Below are 18,133 nucleotides of genomic sequence, written 5' to 3'. Positions count from 1 at the left end.
GTCGGCGATCGCAGAAAATCGCATGTCAGTTCAGACATGCGATTTTCTGCTATTCCGGGCTGATCGGGTCTCTGGTGACCCGATCACCAGGAAAATAGTGATGATCTGACCTTTCAGTGACAGCCCAGATCATCTTGCAGGGTAGGAGTGAGTGCCATTGGTCAGAACTGATTCTGACTGATTCTGATTCTGACCAATGGATTCTGCCCACCCCTGGATGTCGCGGGGAACATGGGGAGAAGATGGAGGTCGGTACCTGCAGGAGAAGATGCCTGGGAACAGCTGATCGTCGCTGCAGGCTGCTGGATCCTGGCTCAGGTAGGGAAGCGACGTGGGGGGGGGGGGCAAATGAAAGTGAAAGTAAAGTGATCTTTACTGTGGCAACCACTAGGAAGGCCAAGCTGCAACTCCCAGCATGCCCAGACAGCCAAAGGCTGTCTGGGCATGCTGGGAGTTGTAGTTTTGCAACATCTGGAGGGTCACAGTTTGGGGACCACTGTTACAGTGGTGCCCAAACTGTAGCCCTCCAGGTGTTGCCAAACTACAACTCTCAGCATGCCTAGACTGCCCAGGTATGCTGGGAGTTGTAGTTCTGTAACATCTGTCCCTTCAGATTTTGCAATTTTCATGACATTTTTGAAAATTGCTGCTCTACTTTGAAGCCCTCTAATTTTTTCAAAAAGCAAAAATATGTCCATTTTATGATGCCAACATAAAATAGACATAATGTATTTGTGAATAAAAATAAAATGTATTTGGAATATCCATTTTCCTTACAAGCAGAGAGCTTCAAAGTTAGAAAAATGCAAAATTTTCTACATTTTCATGAAATTTTGGGATTTTTCACCAAAAAAGGATGCAAGTAACGACGAAAATTTACCATCAAAATAAAGTAGAATATGTCACGAAAAAAACAAACTCAGAATCAGAATATTTGGTAAAAACGTTTTAGAGATATTAATTCTTAAAGTGACAGTGGTCAGATGTGCAAAAAACGCTCTGGTCCTACAGTGAAAATTGGCCTGGTCCTTAAGGGGTTAAACTAGCTCCACGCCAGTTTAAATAATCTTGTACCAAGAGAAATCTGAATTTCATCAACAGAGAATTTCCAGTTATACATTTCTAGGACTATCTGGGGAAAGCCAGCACACATAGTAGTTATAATCACACTCTGCTGTACAGAAAACTACTGGAGGAGTCACAAGGTAGAGATGAAGCTCCTGTGACCTCTTATGTCCCCCTAAGCGGTTTAATGCATTATGAATTGTGCCTGGAACACTTCTTTTTTTATTTTTTCTTTTTCGAAGAGCACTTCTGCTCTGAACAGATGCGACTGTGTAATATTTATAGGTGTGATGGGAAATGCCAATATTTCTCAAGAGATTTCAGTAGGATTCTATCCAAGTTATGGAGTAACCTTTTAAAAAGTGTCATACAATACTCATTCTTCTCAGGAAACAAGAATTTGAATATATTAAGAATTACTGAACACGTGTAAGACATAATAGGTGAGAATACTGCATATTCACTGTGCTGCAAAACATATTTGCATTAAGTAGAAGGTTAATGCGCGGCAAGAACAAAAATCATACAATTCTAAAGTGACATCTAATGGCTAAAAGTGGATATTGCATAGTTATTTAAGGATCTTGGTTAATATCAATGCAGTCTAAGATTAAAGTGAATCTGTGAGCGCTCCCAACATGTCATTTGGAAAACAGTAAAAGGGCCTGAAGACTTTCCGAATGATTGTATGTTTGACTGTAGGCACTACTGAGATGGGAACAGGACCTTACATATGAAGGCAGATTAATAGAAGATCTGCACAATGCAGAATTCTGCAGAATTATATCTCACAGAATATGCAGGGGTTAAAGCAACAGATGTAGAGAACTCAGACTATGTTGAGCTATATATTGTACAGCTATAATAAGATAGACTACATAGATAAGGATGAGAAGGGGAGTGGGAATGGGAGCAGGGGTGAGAATGGTGATTAAGCAGGACATGGGGAGATGTAGGAGAGAAGGCAATCCAGCTATAAGACCATAGACTACAGATAAGGATGAGACAGGGGAAGAGGGGGGGAATGCAGGAGTGAGAATGGTGTTACAACAGGACATGGTGAGATACAGAAAAGAAGACAATCCAGCAAAGGTTATAGGAAGTTTTAATAGTGTGATAAGAAGCTCAAATCCGCATTGAGTCCTCTTTTCTTTGGACCATAAAAAAAAAATATATCATTTTGGCTTCAAATGTCGTGTTATTGAAGTTTCTGTTTAGAATCTTGATTTTAAGGTCTTGTAAGGAGTGACCTGTTTGGGTCAAATGGTGTGCCCAGGGACTGGGCGTGAAAACCAGCCCTGGAAAAAATTACATACCAGCCCCATAGTGTTGCGTCATTATACCAGCGCATCGTCATTTTCTTGTTCATAAAAGGTAAAATCATGCATTTTAAAGCATATTTGAAGAGTGCCTTGTTCCCCCACACTAGGTGCAGCATAGTTCCCCCACACTAGGTGCAACATAGTTCCCCCACAATAGGTGCAGTATAGTTCCCCACATTAGGTGCAGTATAGTTCCCCCACAATAGGTGCAGTATAGTTCCCCATATTAGGTGCAATATAGTTCCCCCACATTAGGTGCAGTATAGTTCCCCCACACTAGGTACAGTACAGTTCCCCACATTAGGTGCAGTATAGTTCCTCCACATTAGGTGCAGTATAGTTCCCCCACACAAGGTACAGTACAGTTCCCCACATTAGGGGCAGTATAGCTCCCCACATTAGGTGCAGTCACTGAGGACAAGCAGGGCTCTGTACACTGAGGACAAGCAGGGCTCTGTACACTGAGGACAAGCAGGGCTCTGTACACTGAGGACAAGCAGGGCTCTGTACACTGAGGACAAGCGGGGCTCTGTACACTGAGGACAAGCGGGGTTCTGTACACTGAGGACAAGCGGGGCTCTGTGCACTGAGGACAAGCGGGGCTCTGCACTGAGGACAAGCGGGGCTCTGTGCACTGAGGACAAGCGGGGCTCTGTGCACGGAGGATAAGCAGGGCTCTTTACATTGAGGACAAGCGGGGCTCTGTACGCTGAGGACAAGCAGGGCTCCATACACTGACAACATGCAGGGCTCTGTACACTGAGGACAAGCAGGGCTCTGTACGCTGAGGACAAGCAGGGCTCTGTACACTGAGGACAAGCAGGGCTCTGTACACTGAGGACAAGCAGGGCTCTGTACACTGAGGACAAGGAGGGTTCTGTACACTGAGGACAAGGAGGGCTCTGTACACTGACGACAAGCAGGGTTCTGTACCAGAGAACAAGCAGGGTTCTGTACACTGACAACAAGCAGGGTTCTGTGCACTGAGGACAAGCAGGGCTCTGTACGCTGAGGACAAGCGGGGCTCTGTGCACGGAGGACAAGCAGGGCTCTTTACATGGAGGACAAGCAGGGCTCTGTACACTGACAACAAGCAGAGCTCTTTACATGGAGGACAAGCAGGGCTCTTTACATGGAGGACAAGCAGGGCTCTGTACCTGAGGACAAGCAGGGCTCTGTACACTGAGGACATGCAGGGCTCTGTACAATGACAACAAGCACGGCTCTGTACATTGATAACAAGCAGGGTTCTGTACCTGAGGACAAGCAGGGCTCTTTACATTGAGGACAAGCAGGGCTCCGTACACTGACAACAAGCAGGGCTCTGTACACTGTGGACAAGCAGGGCTCTGTACACTGACAACAATCAGGGCTCTGTACATGGAGGACAAGCAGGGCTCTGTACACTGACGACAAGCAGGGCTCTGTACATGGAGGACAAGCAGGGCTCTGTACACTGACAACAAGCAGGGCTCTTTACATGGAGGACAAGCAGGGCTCTTTACATGGAGGACAAGCAGGGCTCTGTACACTGAAAACAAGCAGAGCTCTTTACATGGAGGACAAGCAGGGCTCTTTACATGGAGGACAAGCAGGGCTCTGTACCTGAGGTCAAGCAGGGCTCTGTACACTGAGGACAAGCAGGGCTCTGTACACTGACAACAAGCAGGATTCTGTACCTGAGAACAAGCAGGGCTCTGTACACTGAGGACAAGCAGGGCTCTTTACATTGAGGACAAGCAGGGCTCCGTACACTGACAACAAGCAGGGCTCTGTACACTGAGGACAAGCAGGGCTCTTTACATGGAGGACAAGCAGGGCTCTTTACATTGAGGACAAGCAGGGCTCTGTACACTGACAACAAGCAGGGCTCTTTACATGGAGGACAAGCAGGGCTATGTACATGGAGGACAAACAGGGCTCTGTACACTGAAAACAAGCAGAGCTCTTTACATGGAGGACAAGCAGGGCTCTTTACATGGAGGACAAGCAGGGCTCTGTACACTGAGGACAAGCAGGGCTCTGTACACTGACAACAAGCACGGCTCCATACACTGACAACAAGCAGGAATCTGTACACTGAGGACAAGCAGGGCTCTGTACACTGAGGACAAGCAGGGCTCTTTACATTGAGGACAAGCAGGGCTCCGTACACTGACAACAAGCAGGGCTCTGTACACTGAGGACAAGCAGGGCTCTTTATATGGAGGACAAGCAGGGCTCTTTACATGGAGGACAAGCAGGGTTCTTTACATGGAGGACAAGCAGGGCTCTGTACATGGAGGACAAGCAGGGCTCTGTACACTGACAACAAGCAGGGCTCTTTACATGGAGGACAAGCAGGGCTCTGTACACTGAGGACAAGCAGGGCTCTGTACACTGACAACAAGCACGGCTCCGTACACTGACAACAAGCAGGGCTCTGTACACTGAGGACAAGCAGGGCTCTGTACACTGAGGACAAGCAGGGCTCTTTACATTGAGGACAAGCAGGGCTCCGTACACTGACAACAAGCAGGGCTCTGTACACTGAGGACAAGCAGGGCTCTTTACATGGAGGACAAGCAGGGCTCTTTACATGGAGGACAAGCAGGGTTCTTTACATGGAGGACAAGCAGGGCTCTGTACATGGAGGACAAGCAGGGCTCTGTACACTGACAACAAGCAGGGCTCTTTACATGGAGGACAAGCAGGGCTCTTTACATGGAGGACAAGCAGGGCTCTGTACCTGAGGACAAGCAGGGCCTGTACGAGAGAGAGCAGGGCGGCGGGCGCACTGCTCGGTGGCACAGTACACTGACAACAAGCACGGCTCCGTACACTGACAACAAGCAGGATTCTGTACTTGAGGACAAGCAGGGCTCTGTACACTGAGGACAAGCAGGGCTCTTTACATTGAGGACAAGCAGGGCTCCGTACACTGACAACAAGCAGGGCTCTGTACACTGAGGACAAGCAGGGCTCTTTACATGGAGGACAAGCAGGGCTCTTTACATGGAGGACAAGCAGGGTTCTTTACATGGAGGACAAGCAGGGCTCTGTACATGGAGGACAAGCAGGGCTCTGTACACTGACAACAAGCAGGGCTCTGTACACTGAGGACAAGCAGGGCTCTGTACACTGAGGACAAGCAGGGCTCTGTACACTGAGGACAAGCAGGGCTCTGTACACTGAGGACAAGCAGGGCTCTGTACACTGAGGACAAGCAGGGCTCTGTACACTGAAGACAAGCAGGGCTCTTTACATTGAGGACAAGCAGGGCTCCGTACACTGACAACAAGCAGGGCTCTGTACACTGAGGACAAGCAGGGCTCTGTACATGGAGGACAAGCAGGGCTCTGTACATGGAGGACAAGCAGGGCTCTGTACATGGAGGACAAGCAGGGCTCTTTACATGGAGGACAAGCAGGGCTCTGTACATGGAGGACAAGCAGGGCTCTGTACACTGACAACAAGCAGGGCTCTTTACATGGAGGACAAGCAGGGCTCTTTACATGGAGGACAAGCAGGGCTCTGTACACTGACAACAAGCAGAGCTCTTTACATGGAGGACAAGCAGGGCTCTTTACATGGAGGACAAGCAGGGCTCTGTACCTGAGGACAAGCAGGGCTCTGTACACTGAGGACATGCAGGGCTCTGTACAATGACAACAAGCACGGCTCTGTACATTGATAACAAGCAGGGTTCTGTACCTGAGGACAAGCAGGGCTCTTTACATTGAGGACAAGCAGGGCTCCGTACACTGACAACAAGCAGGGCTCTGTACACTGTGGACAAGCAGGGCTCTGTACACTGACAACAATCAGGGCTCTGTACATGGAGGACAAGCAGGGCTCTGTACACTGACGACAAGCAGGGCTCTGTACATGGAGGACAAGCAGGGCTCTGTACACTGACAACAAGCAGGGCTCTTTACATGGAGGACAAGCAGGGCTCTGTACACTGACAACAAGCAGGGCTCTGTACATGGAGGACAAGCAGGGCTCTGTACACTGACAACAAGCAGGGCTCTTTACATGGAGGACAAGCAGGGCTATTTACATGGAGGACAAGCAGGGCTCTGTACACTGAAAACAAGCAGAGCTCTTTACATGGAGGACAAGCAGGGCTCTTTACATGGAGGACAAGCAGGACTCTGTACACTGAGGACAAGCAGGGCTCTGTACACTGACAACAAGCACGGCTCCATACACTGACAACAAGCAGGAATCTGTACACTGAGGACAAGCAGGGCTCTGTACACTGAGGACAAGCAGGGCTCTTTACATTGAGGACAAGCAGGGCTCCGTACACTGACAACAAGCAGGGCTCTGTACACTGAGGACAAGCAGGGCTCTTTATATGGAGGACAAGCAGGGCTCTTTACATGGAGGACAAGCAGGGTTCTTTACATGGAGGACAAGCAGGGCTCTGTACATGGAGGACAAGCAGGGCTCTGTACACTGACAACAAGCAGGGCTCTTTACATGGAGGACAATCAGGGCTCTGTACACTGAGGACAAGCAGGGCTCTGTACACTGACAACAAGCACGGCTCCGTACACTGACAACAAGCAGGGCTCTGTACACTGAGGACAAGCAGGGCTCTGTACACTGAGGACAAGCAGGGCTCTTTACATTGAGGACAAGCAGGGCTCCGTACACTGACAACAAGCAGGGCTCTTTACATGGAGGACAAGCAGTGCTCTTTACATGGAGGACAAGCAGGGCTCTGTACCTGAGGACAAGCAGGGCCTGTACGAGAGAGAGCAGGGCGGCGGGCGCACTGCTCGGTGGCACAGTACACTGACAACAAGCACGGCTCCGTACACTGACAACAAGCAGGATTCTGTACTTGAGGACAAGCAGGGCTCTGTACACTGAGGACAAGCAGGGCTCTTTACATTGAGGACAAGCAGGGCTCCGTACACTGACAACAAGCAGGGCTCTGTACACTGAGGACAAGCAGGGCTCTTTACATGGAGGACAAGCAGGGCTCTTTACATGGAGGACAAGCAGGGTTCTTTACATGGAGGACAAGCAGGGCTCTGTACATGGAGGACAAGCAGGGCTCTGTACACTGACAACAAGCAGGGCTCTTTACATGGAGGACAAGCAGGGCTCTTTACATGGAATACAAGCAGGGCACTTTACATGGAGGACAAGCAGGGCTCTTTACATGGAGGACAAGCAGGGCTCTGTACACTGACAACAAGCAGAGCTCTTTACATGGAGGACAAGCAGGGCTCTTTACATGGAAGACAAGCAGGGCTCTGTACACTGAGGACAAGCAGGGCTCTGTACACTGAGGACAAGCAGGGCTCTGTACAATGACAACAAGCACGGCTCCGTACACTGATAACAAGCAGGGTTCTGTACCTGAGGACAAGCAGGGCTCTTTACATTGAGGACAAGCAGGGCTCCGTACACTGACAACAAGCAGGGCTCCGTACACTGTGGACAATCAGGGCTCTGTACACTGTGGACAAGCAGGGCTCTGTACACTGACAACAATCAGGGCTCTTTACATGAAGGACAAGCAGGGCTCTTTACATGGAGGACAAGCAGGGCTCTGTACATGGAGGACAAGCAGGGCTCTGTACACTGACAACAAGCAGTGCTCTTTACATGGAGGACAAGCAGGGCTCTTTACATGGAGGACAAGCAGGGCTCTGTACACTGAAAACAAGCAAAGCTCATTACATGGAGGACAAGCAGGGCTCTTTACATGGAGGACAAGCAGGGCTCTGTACCTGAGGACAAGCAGGGCTCTGTACACTGAGGACAAGCAGGGCTCTGTACACTGACAACAAGCAGGATTCTGTACCTGAGGACAAGCAGGGCTCTGTACACTGAGGACAAGCAGGGCTCTTTACATTGAGGACAAGCAGGGCTCCGTACACTGACAACAAGCAGGGCTCTGTACACTGAGGACAAGCAGGGCTCTTTACATGGAGGACAAGCAGGGCTCTTTACATGGAGGACAAGCAGAGTTGTTTACATGGAGGACAAGCAGGGCTCTGTACATGGAGGACAAGCAGGGCTCTGTACACTGACAACAAGCAGGGCTCTTTACATGGAGGACAAGCAGGGCTCTTTACATGGAGGACAAGCAGGGCTCTGTACCTGAGGACAAGCAGGGCTCTGTACACTGAGGACAAGCAGGGCTCTGTACACTGACAACAAGCACGGCTCCGTACACTGACAACAAGCAGGATTCTGTACCTGAGGAGCAGGGCTCTTTACATTGAGGACAAGCAGGGCTCTGTACACTGACAACAAGCAGGGCTCTTTACATGGAGGACAAGCAGGGCTCTTTACATTGAGGACAAGCAGGGCTCTGTACACTGTCAACAATCAGGGCTCTTTACATGAAGGACAAGCAGGGCTCTTTACATGGAGGACAAGCAGGGCTCTGTACCTGAGGACAAGCAGGGCTCTGTACACTGAAGACAAGCAGGGCTCTGTACACTGACAACAAGCACGGCTCCGTACACTGACAACAAGCAGGATTCTGTACCTGAGGACAAGCAGGGCTCTGTACACTGAGGACAAGCAGGGCTCTTTACATTGAGGACAAGCAGGGCTCCGTACACTGACAACAAGCAGTGCTTTGTACACTGAGGACAAGCAGGGCTCTTTACATGGAGGACAAGCAGGGCTCTTTACATGGAGGACAAGCAGGGTTCTTTACATGGAGGACAAGCAGGGCTCTGTACATGGAGGACAAGCAGGGCTCTGTACACTGACAACAAGCAGGGCTCTTTACATGGAGGACAAGCAGGGCTCTTTACATGGAGGACAAGCAGGGCTCTGTACACTGACAACAAGCAGGGCTCTTTACATGGAGGACAAGCAGGGCTCTTTACATGGAGGACAAGCAGAGCTCTGTACACTGACAACAAGCAGAGCTCTTTACATGGAGGACAAGCAGGGCTCTTTACATGGAGGACAAGCAGGGCTCTGTACTTGAGGACAAGCACGGCTCTGTACACTGAGGACAAGCAGGGCTCTGTACAATCACAACAAGCACGGCTCCGTACACTGATAACAAGCAGGGTTCTGTACCTGAGGACAAGCAGGGCTCCGTACACTGACAACAAGCAGGGCTCTGTACACTGTGGACAAGCAGGGCTCTGTACACTGTGGACAAGCAGGGCTCTGTACACTGACAACAATCAGGGCTCTTTACATGAAGGACAAGCAGGGCTCTTTACATGGAGGACAAGCAGGGCTCTGTACATGGAGGACAAGCAGGGCTCTGTACACTGACAACAAGCAGTGCTCTTTACATGGAGGACAAGCAGGGCTCTTTACATGGAGGACAAGCAGGGCTCTGTACACTGAAAACAAGCAAAGCTCATTACATGGAGGACAAGCAGGGCTCTTTACATGGAGGACAAGCAGGGCTCTGTACCTGAGGACAAGCAGGGCTCTGTACACTGAGGACAAGCAGGGCTCTGTACACTGACAACAAGCAGGATTCTGTACCTGAGGACAAGCAGGGCTCTGTACACTGAGGACAAGCAGGGCTCTTTACATTGAGGACAAGCAGGGCTCCGTACACTGACAACAAGCAGGGCTCTGTACACTGAGGACAAGCAGGGCTCTTTACATGGAGGACAAGCAGGGCTCTTTACATGGAGGACAAGCAGAGTTGTTTACATGGAGGACAAGCAGGGCTCTGTACATGGAGGACAAGCAGGGCTCTGTACACTGACAACAAGCAGGGCTCTTTACATGGAGGACAAGCAGGGCTCTTTACATGGAGGACAAGCAGGGCTCTGTACCTGAGGACAAGCAGGGCTCTGTACACTGAGGACAAGCAGGGCTCTGTACACTGACAACAAGCACGGCTCCGTACACTGACAACAAGCAGGATTCTGTACCTGAGGACAAGCAGGGCTCTGTACACTGAGGACAAGCAGGGCTCTTTACATTGAGGACAAGCAGGGCTCTGTACACTGACAACAAGCAGGGCTCTGTACACTGAGCACAAGCAGGGCTCTTTACATGGAGGACAAGCAGGGCTCTTTACATTGAGGACAAGCAGGGCTCTGTACACTGTCAACAATCAGGGCTCTTTACATGAAGGACAAGCAGGGCTCTTTACATGGAGGACAAGCAGGGCTCTGTACCTGAGGACAAGCAGGGCTCTGTACACTGAGGACAAGCAGGGCTCTGTACACTGACAACAAGCACGGCTCCGTACACTGACAACAAGCAGGATTCTGTACCTGAGGACAAGCAGGGCTCTGTACACTGAGGACAAGCAGGGCTCTTTACATTGAGGACAAGCAGGGCTCCGTACACTGACAACAAGCAGTGCTTTGTACACTGAGGACAAGCAGGGCTCTTTACATGGAGGACAAGCAGGGCTCTTTACATGGAGGAAAAGCAGGGTTCTTTACATGGAGGACAAGCAGGGCTCTGTACATGGAGGACAAGCAGGGCTCTGTACACTGACAACAAGCAGGGCTCTTTACATGGAGGACAAGCAGGGCTCTTTACATGGAGGACAAGCAGGGCTCTGTACCTGAGGACAAGCAGGGCTCTGTACACTGAGGACAGGCAGGGCTCTGTACACTGAGGACAAGCAGGGCTCTGTACACTGACAACAACCACGGCTCCGTACACTGACAACAAGCAGGATTCTGTACCTGAGGACAAGCAGGGCTCTGTACACTGAGGACAAGCAGGGCTCTTTACATTGAGGACAAGAAGGGCTCCGTACACTGACAACAAGCAGGGCTCTGTACACTGAGGACAAGCAGGGCTCTTTACATGGAGGACAAGCAGGGCTCTTTACATTGAGGACAAGCAGGGCTCTGTACACTGTGGACAAGCAGGGCTCTGTACACTGACAACAATCAGGGCTCTTTACATGAAGGACAAGCAGGGCTCTTTACATGGAGGACAAGCAGGGCTCTGTACATGGAGGACAAGCAGGGCTCTGTACACTGACAACAAGCAGGGCTCTTTACATGGAGGACAAGCAGGGCTCTTTACATGGAGGACAAGCAGGGCTCTGTACACTGAAAACAAGCAGAGCTCTTTACATGGAGGACAAGCAGGGCTCTGTACCTGAGGACAAGCAGGGGTCTGTACACTGAGGACAAGCAGGGCTCTGTACACTGACAACAAGCACGGCTCCGTACACTGACAACAAGCAGGATTCTGTACCTGAGGACAAGCAGGGCTCTGTACACTGAGGATAAGCAGGGCTCTTTACATTGAGGACAAGCAGGGCTCCGTACACTGACAACAAGCAGGGCTCTGTACACTGAGGACAAGCCGGGCTCTTTACATGGAGGACAAGCAGGGCTCTTTACATGGAGGACAAGCAGGGTTCTTTACATGGAGGACAAGCAGGGCTCTGTACATGGAGGACAAGCAGGGCTCTGTACACTGACAACAAGCAGTGCTCTTTACATGGAGGACAAGCAGGGCTCTTTACATGGAGGACAAGCAGGGCTCTGTACCTGAGGACAAGCAGGGCTCTGTAAACTGAGGACAAGCAGGGCTCTTTACATGGAGGACAAGCAGGGCTCTGTACCGGAGGACAAGCAGGGCTCTGTACCTGAGGACAAGCAGGGCTCTGTACACTGAGGAGAAGCAGGGCTCTGTACAATGACAACAAGCACGGCTCCGTACACTGATAACAAGCAGGGTTCTGTACCTGAGGACAAGCAGGGCTCTTTACATTGAGGACAAGCAGGGCTCCGTACGCTGACAACAAGCAGGGCTCTGTACACTGTGGACAAGCAGGGCTCTGTACACTGTGGACAAGCAGGGCTCTGTACACTGACAACAATCAGGGCTCTTTACATGAAGGACAAGCAGGGCTCTTTACATGGAGGACAAGCAGGGCTCTGTACATGGAGGACAAGCAGGGCTCTGTACACTGACAACAAGCAGGGCTCTTTACATGGAGGACAAGCAGGGCTCTGTACACTGAAAACAAGCAGAGCTCATTACATGGAGGACAAGCAGGGCTCTTTACATGGAGGACAAGCAGGGCTCTGTACCTGAGGACAAGCAGGGCTCTGTACACTGAGGACAAGCAGGGCTCTTTACACTGAGGACAAGCAGGGCTCTTTACATTGAGGACAAGCAGGGCTCCGTACACTGACAACAAGCAGGGCTCTGTACACTGAGGACAAGCAGGGCTCTTTACATGGAGGACAAGCAGGGCTCTTTACATGGAGGACAAGCAGGGTTCTTTACATGGAGGACAAGCAGGGCTCTGTACATGGAGGACAGGCAGGGCTCTGTACACTGACAACAAGCAGGGCTCTTTACATGGAGGACAAGCAGGGCTCTTTACATGGAGGACAAGCAGGGCTCTGTACCTGAGGACAAGCAGGGCTCTGTACACTGAGGACAAGCAGGGCTCTGTACACTGACAACAAGCACGGCTCCGTACACTGACAACAAGCAGGATTCTGTACCTGAGGACAAGCAGGGCTCTGTACACTGAGGACAAGCAGGGCTCTTTACATTGAGGACAAGCAGGGCTCTGTACACTGACAACAAGCAGGGCTCTGTACACTGAGGACAAGCAGGGCTCTTTACATGGAGGACAAGCAGGGCTCTTTACATTGAGGACAAGCAGGGCTCTGTACACTGACAACAATCAGGGCTCTTTACATGAAGGACAAGCAGGGCTCTTTACATGGAGGACAAGCAGGGCTCTGTACATGGAGGACAATTATGGCTCTGTACACTGACAACAAGCAGTGCTCTTTACATGGAGGACAAGCAGGGCTCTTTACATGGAGGACAAGCAGGGCTCTGTACCTGAAGACAAGCAGGGCTCCGTACACTGAGGACAAGCAGGGCTCTGTACACTGAGGACAAGCAGGGCTCTTTACATGGAGGACAAGCAGGGCTCTGTACCTGAGGACAAGCAGGGCTCTGTACACTGAGGACAAGCAGGGCTCTGTACAATGACAACAAGCACGGCTCCGTACACTGATAACAAGCAGGGTTCTGTACCTGAGGACAAGCAGGGCTCTTTACATTGAGGACAAGCAGGGCTCCGTACACTGACAACAAGCAGGTCTCTGTACACTGTGGACAAGCAGGGCTCTGTACACTGACAACAATCAGGGCTCTTTACATGAAGGACAAGCAGGGCTCTTTACATGGAGGACAAGCAGGGCTCTGTACATGGAGGACAAGCAGGGCTCTGTACACTGACAACAAGCAGGGCTCTTTACATGGAGGACAAGCAGGGCTCTGTACACTGAAAACAAGCAGAGCTCATTACATGGAGGACAAGCAGGGCTCTTTACATGGAGGACAAGCAGGGCTCTGTACCTGAGGACAAGCAGGGCTCTGTACACTGAGGACAAGCAGGGCTCTTTACATTTAGGACAAGCAGGGCTCCGTACACTGACAACAAGCAGGGCTCTGTACACTGAGGAAAAGCAGGGCTCTTTACATGGAGGACAAGCAGGGCTCTTTACATGGAGGACAAGCAGGGTTCTTTACATGGAGGACAAGCAGGGCTCTGTACATGGAGGACAGGCAGGGCTCTGTACACTGACAACAAGCAGGGCTCTTTACATGGAGGACAAGCAGGGCTCTTTACATGGAGGACAAGCAGGGCTCTGTACCTGAGGACAAGCAGGGCTCTGTACACTGAGGACAAGCAGGGCTCTGTACACTGACGACAAGCACGGCTCCGTACACTGACAACAAGCAGGATTCTGTACCTGAGGACAAGCAGGGCTCTGTACACTGAGGACAAGCAGGGCTCTTTACATTGAGGACAAGCAGGGCTCCGTACACTGACAACAAGCAGGGCTCTGTACACTGAGGACAAGCAGGGCTCTTTACATGGAGGACAAGCAGGGCTCTTTACATTGAGGACAAGCAGGGCTCTGTACACTGACAACAATCAGGGCTCTTTACATGAAGGACAAGCAGGGCTCTTTACATGGAGGACAAGCAGGGCTCTGTACATGGAGGACAATTATGGCTCTGTACACTGACAACAAGCAGGGCTCTTTGCATGGAGGACAAGCAGGGCTCTTTACATGGAGGACAAGCAGGGCTCTTTACATTGAGGACAAGCAGGGCTCTGTACACTGAAAACAAGCAGAGCTCTTTACATGGAGGACAAGCAGGGCTCTTTACATGGAGGACAAGCAGGGCTCTGTACCTGAGGACAAGCAGGGCTCTGTACACTGAGGACAAGCAGGGCTCTGTACACTGAGGACAAGCAGGGCTCTGTACACTGACAACAAGCACGGCTCCGTACACTGACAACAAGCAGGATTCTGTACCTGAGGACAAGCAGGGCTCTGTACACTGAGGAGAAGCTGGGCTCCGTACACTGACAACAAGCAGGGCTCTGTACACTGAGGACAAGCAGGGCTCTTTACATTGAGGAGAAGCTGGGCTCCGTACACTGACAACAAGCAGGGCTCTGTACACTGAGGACAAGCAGGGCTCTTTACATGGAGGACAAGCAGGGCTCTTTACATGGAGGACAAGCAGGGTTCTTTACATGGAGGACAAGCAGGGCTCTGTACATGGAGGACAAGCAGGGCTCTGTACACTGACAACAAGCAGGGCTCTTTACATGGAGGACAAGCAGGGCTCTTTACATGGAGGACAAGCAGGGCTCTGTACCTGAGGACAAGCAGGGCTCTTTACATGGAGGACAAGCAGGGCTCTGTACCTGAGGACAAGCAGGGCCTGTACGAGAGAGAGCAGGGCGGCGGGCGCACTGCTCGGTGGCACAGTACACTGACAACAAGCACGGCTCTGTACACTGACAACAAGCAGGATTCTGTACCTGAGGACAAGCAGGGCTCTGTACACTGAGGACAAGCAGGGCTCTTTACATTGAGGACAAGCAGGGCTCCGTACACTGACAACAAGCAGGGCTCTGTACACTGAGGACAAGCAGGACTCTTTACATGGAGGACAAGCAGGGTTCTTTACATGGAGGACAAGCAGGGCTCTGTACCTGAGGACAAGCAGGGCTCTTTACATAGAGGACAAGCAGGGCTCTGTAGCTGAGGACAAGCAGGGCCTGTACGAGAGAGAGCAGGGCCGCGGGCGCACTGCTCGGTGGCACAGTGAATTCTGACATGGTGGGCTGCTGCGCTTAAACGTGAGGTCACGTCACCCCCACGCCGGAGTTCAAAGCGCCTCTCTCAGGCAGCCATACTGACAACCCAGGGTCGTAAGTAAGAAGCAGGGCCAGCCTGGGACAGTGCAGGGCCGGCCCTCTTCTTCTGTTAACATATGTATCGTGGGTGCCGGGCGGCCTATGCTGGCCGCCTGTGCAGGCCACTGGGCCTATTTTCATGTAGGGGCCTGGTGTCCGTACGTTAATCCCTGCAAAGCGGCCCCAGGGCCGGCGGCCCAACGGGAAAATTCCCGGTATCCCGCTAAGCCAGTCCGGGCCTGGGTGTGTCCAATTGGGTGCAATAGTTCTTTTCTTTATGGTTGTTGATGGAAGATCTGTGTAGATTCATCCTTTTATTGAGTTTCTGGCTGGCATCAGCAATGTAACATCCTGTGTCACACTTGGTGCATTGTATCATATAGAATACATTCTCAGTTGTGCAGGAGTATAGCCCCTTCATTTTGTTTGTCCTGTGGATGTGGGTGGCCTCAGACTTTACAGCGGGGTTTGGTGCATGGTTTGGTCCCATTATCTGTGTGTGTTGTTTCTGTGGGTAGTTTTCTGTTTACCAGCTTTTGTTTTAAATTGGGTGGTTGTCTGAAGGCCATGATGGGAGGTTCATAGAAGATTTCTTTTAACACTTTGTCTTCTACTAATATTGTTCCCTAACTCGGTGTTTCCCAACCCATGTGCCTCCAGCTGTTGCAAAACTATAACACCCAGCATGAACTGACAGACCATGCAAGCTGGAGGCACATGGGTTTGGAAACACTGAGTTAAGTAACAAATTCTCAGGGTTTTGCAACCAGGGTGCCTCCAGCTGTTGCATAACCACAACCCCCAGCATGCACAGACAGCCAAAGGGCATGCTGGGAGTTGTAGTTTTGCAGCTGGAGGTTTGTCCCCCCAATTTAAATGTACAGGGTACATTCACATGGGCGGGGGTTTACAGCGAGTTTCTCGCTACAAGTTTGAGATGCAGCAAATTTTCTGATGCAGCTCAAATTCCCAGTGGGAAACTCACTGTGAACCCCCGCTCGTGTAAATGTGCCCTAAAAGCACTTCATTACACTACACATAGTAAAAAGTAAAACACTACATATACACATACCCCTACACAGTCCCCCTGCCCCCCCCCAATAAAAATAAAAAAACACCAAGTACGGCACTGTTTCCAAAACGGAGCCTCCAGCTGTTGCAAAACAATAACTCCCAGTATTGACGGACAGCCATTGACTGTCCAGGCATGCTGGGAGTTTTGCAACAGCTGGAGGCACCATGTTTGGGAATCACTGGCATAGAATACCCCTATGTCCACCCCTATGCAAATCCCTAACTTAGGCCTTAAAAACTCATGGCGCTCTCTCACTTCGGAGCCCTGTCGTATTTCAAGGAAACAGTTTAGGGCCACATATGGGGTATTTCCATACTCGGGAGAAATTGACTTACACATTTTGGGGGGCTTTTTCTCCTTTTACCCCTTATGAAAAGGTAAAGTTGGGGCCTACTCCAACATAGTATTATAAAAAATTTAATTTTTTACACTACACTAAAAAGGTAAAAGGAAAAAAAAGGCCACCAAAATTTTGAACCCTATTTCTCCTGAGTACGGAAATACCCCATATGTGGAGATAAAATGCTCTGCGGGCACACAACAAGGCTCAGGAGTGAGAGTGCCATGTACATTTGAGGTGATTTTCATAGGGGTGGCTGATCGTAACAGCGGTTCTGACATAAACGCAAAAAAAAACCACATGTGATCCCATTTTGGAAACTGCACCCCTTAAGGAATGTAACAAGGGGTATTATGAGCCTTAACTACCCACAGGTGTTTGAAGAATTTTCGTTGAAAAATAAAAAATTTAATTTTGTCACTAAAATGCTGATGTTATCCCAAATTTTTCATTTTCACAAGGGGTAATAGGAAAAAATCCCCCCAAAATTTTTAACGCCATTTCTTCTGAGTATATAAATACCCCATATATGGATGTAAAGGGCTCTGCTGGCGCAGAAGAAGAAGGCTCAGAAGAGAAGGAGCGCCATTGGGCTTTTGGAGAGAGAATTTGGCTGGAATTGAAGGCCATGTGCTTGTTTACAAAGCCCCCATGGTGCCAGAACGGTGGAACCTTCCCAACCACATGTGACCCCATTTTGGAACTACACCCCTCACAGAATGTAATAAGGGGTGCAGTGAACATTTACACCCCACAGGTGTCTGACAGATTTTTGGAACAGTGGTTCATGAAAATGAAAAATTTTATTTTTCATTTGCACAACCCACTGTTCCAAAAGTCTGTCAAACACCAGTGGGGTGTAAATGCTCACTGCACCCCTTATTACATTCCGTGAGGGGTGTAGTTTCCAAAATGGAGTCACATGTGAGTGGGGGTCTTTGTAAATGCACATGGCCCCTTCCATTCCAAACAAATTCTCTCTCCAAAAGCTCCTTTTCTTCTGAGCATTGTAGTTTGCCCGCAGAGCACTTTACATCCACATATGGGGTATTTCCATACCCAGAAGAAATGGGGTTACAAATTTTGGGGGCGGGGGGTTGGGGCATTTTTTCCCTTAACCGCTTGTAAAAATAGTAAATTTGGGAAAAAAACTGCATTTTAGTGAA

The 18,133-nt window shown here is 50.1% G+C and overlaps 1 protein-coding gene and 1 long non-coding RNA gene across 4 annotated transcripts in view; one reads left to right on the top strand and one right to left on the bottom strand.

Annotated features, from left to right (window-relative positions):
- LOC130356908 (uncharacterized) overlaps positions 1-1,498 on the top strand; it is a 30,876-nt gene extending 29,378 nt beyond the window's left edge. The window contains exon 3 of the long non-coding RNA XR_008889031.1: positions 1,455-1,498. This is a non-coding gene — a long non-coding RNA (uncharacterized LOC130356908). The remainder of the gene's footprint in view (positions 1-1,454) is intronic.
- Positions 1-18,133, bottom strand: part of PHF12 (PHD finger protein 12) — a 145,117-nt gene that overhangs the window by 106,173 nt on the left and 20,811 nt on the right. The gene's annotated exons all lie outside the window — the stretch shown is intronic.

Source organism: Hyla sarda, chromosome 2 (assembly GCF_029499605.1).
Source record: "Hyla sarda isolate aHylSar1 chromosome 2, aHylSar1.hap1, whole genome shotgun sequence".
NCBI classification, from domain to species: Eukaryota; Metazoa; Chordata; class Amphibia; order Anura; family Hylidae; genus Hyla; species Hyla sarda.
This window is presented reverse-complemented; position numbering and strand designations above follow the sequence as displayed.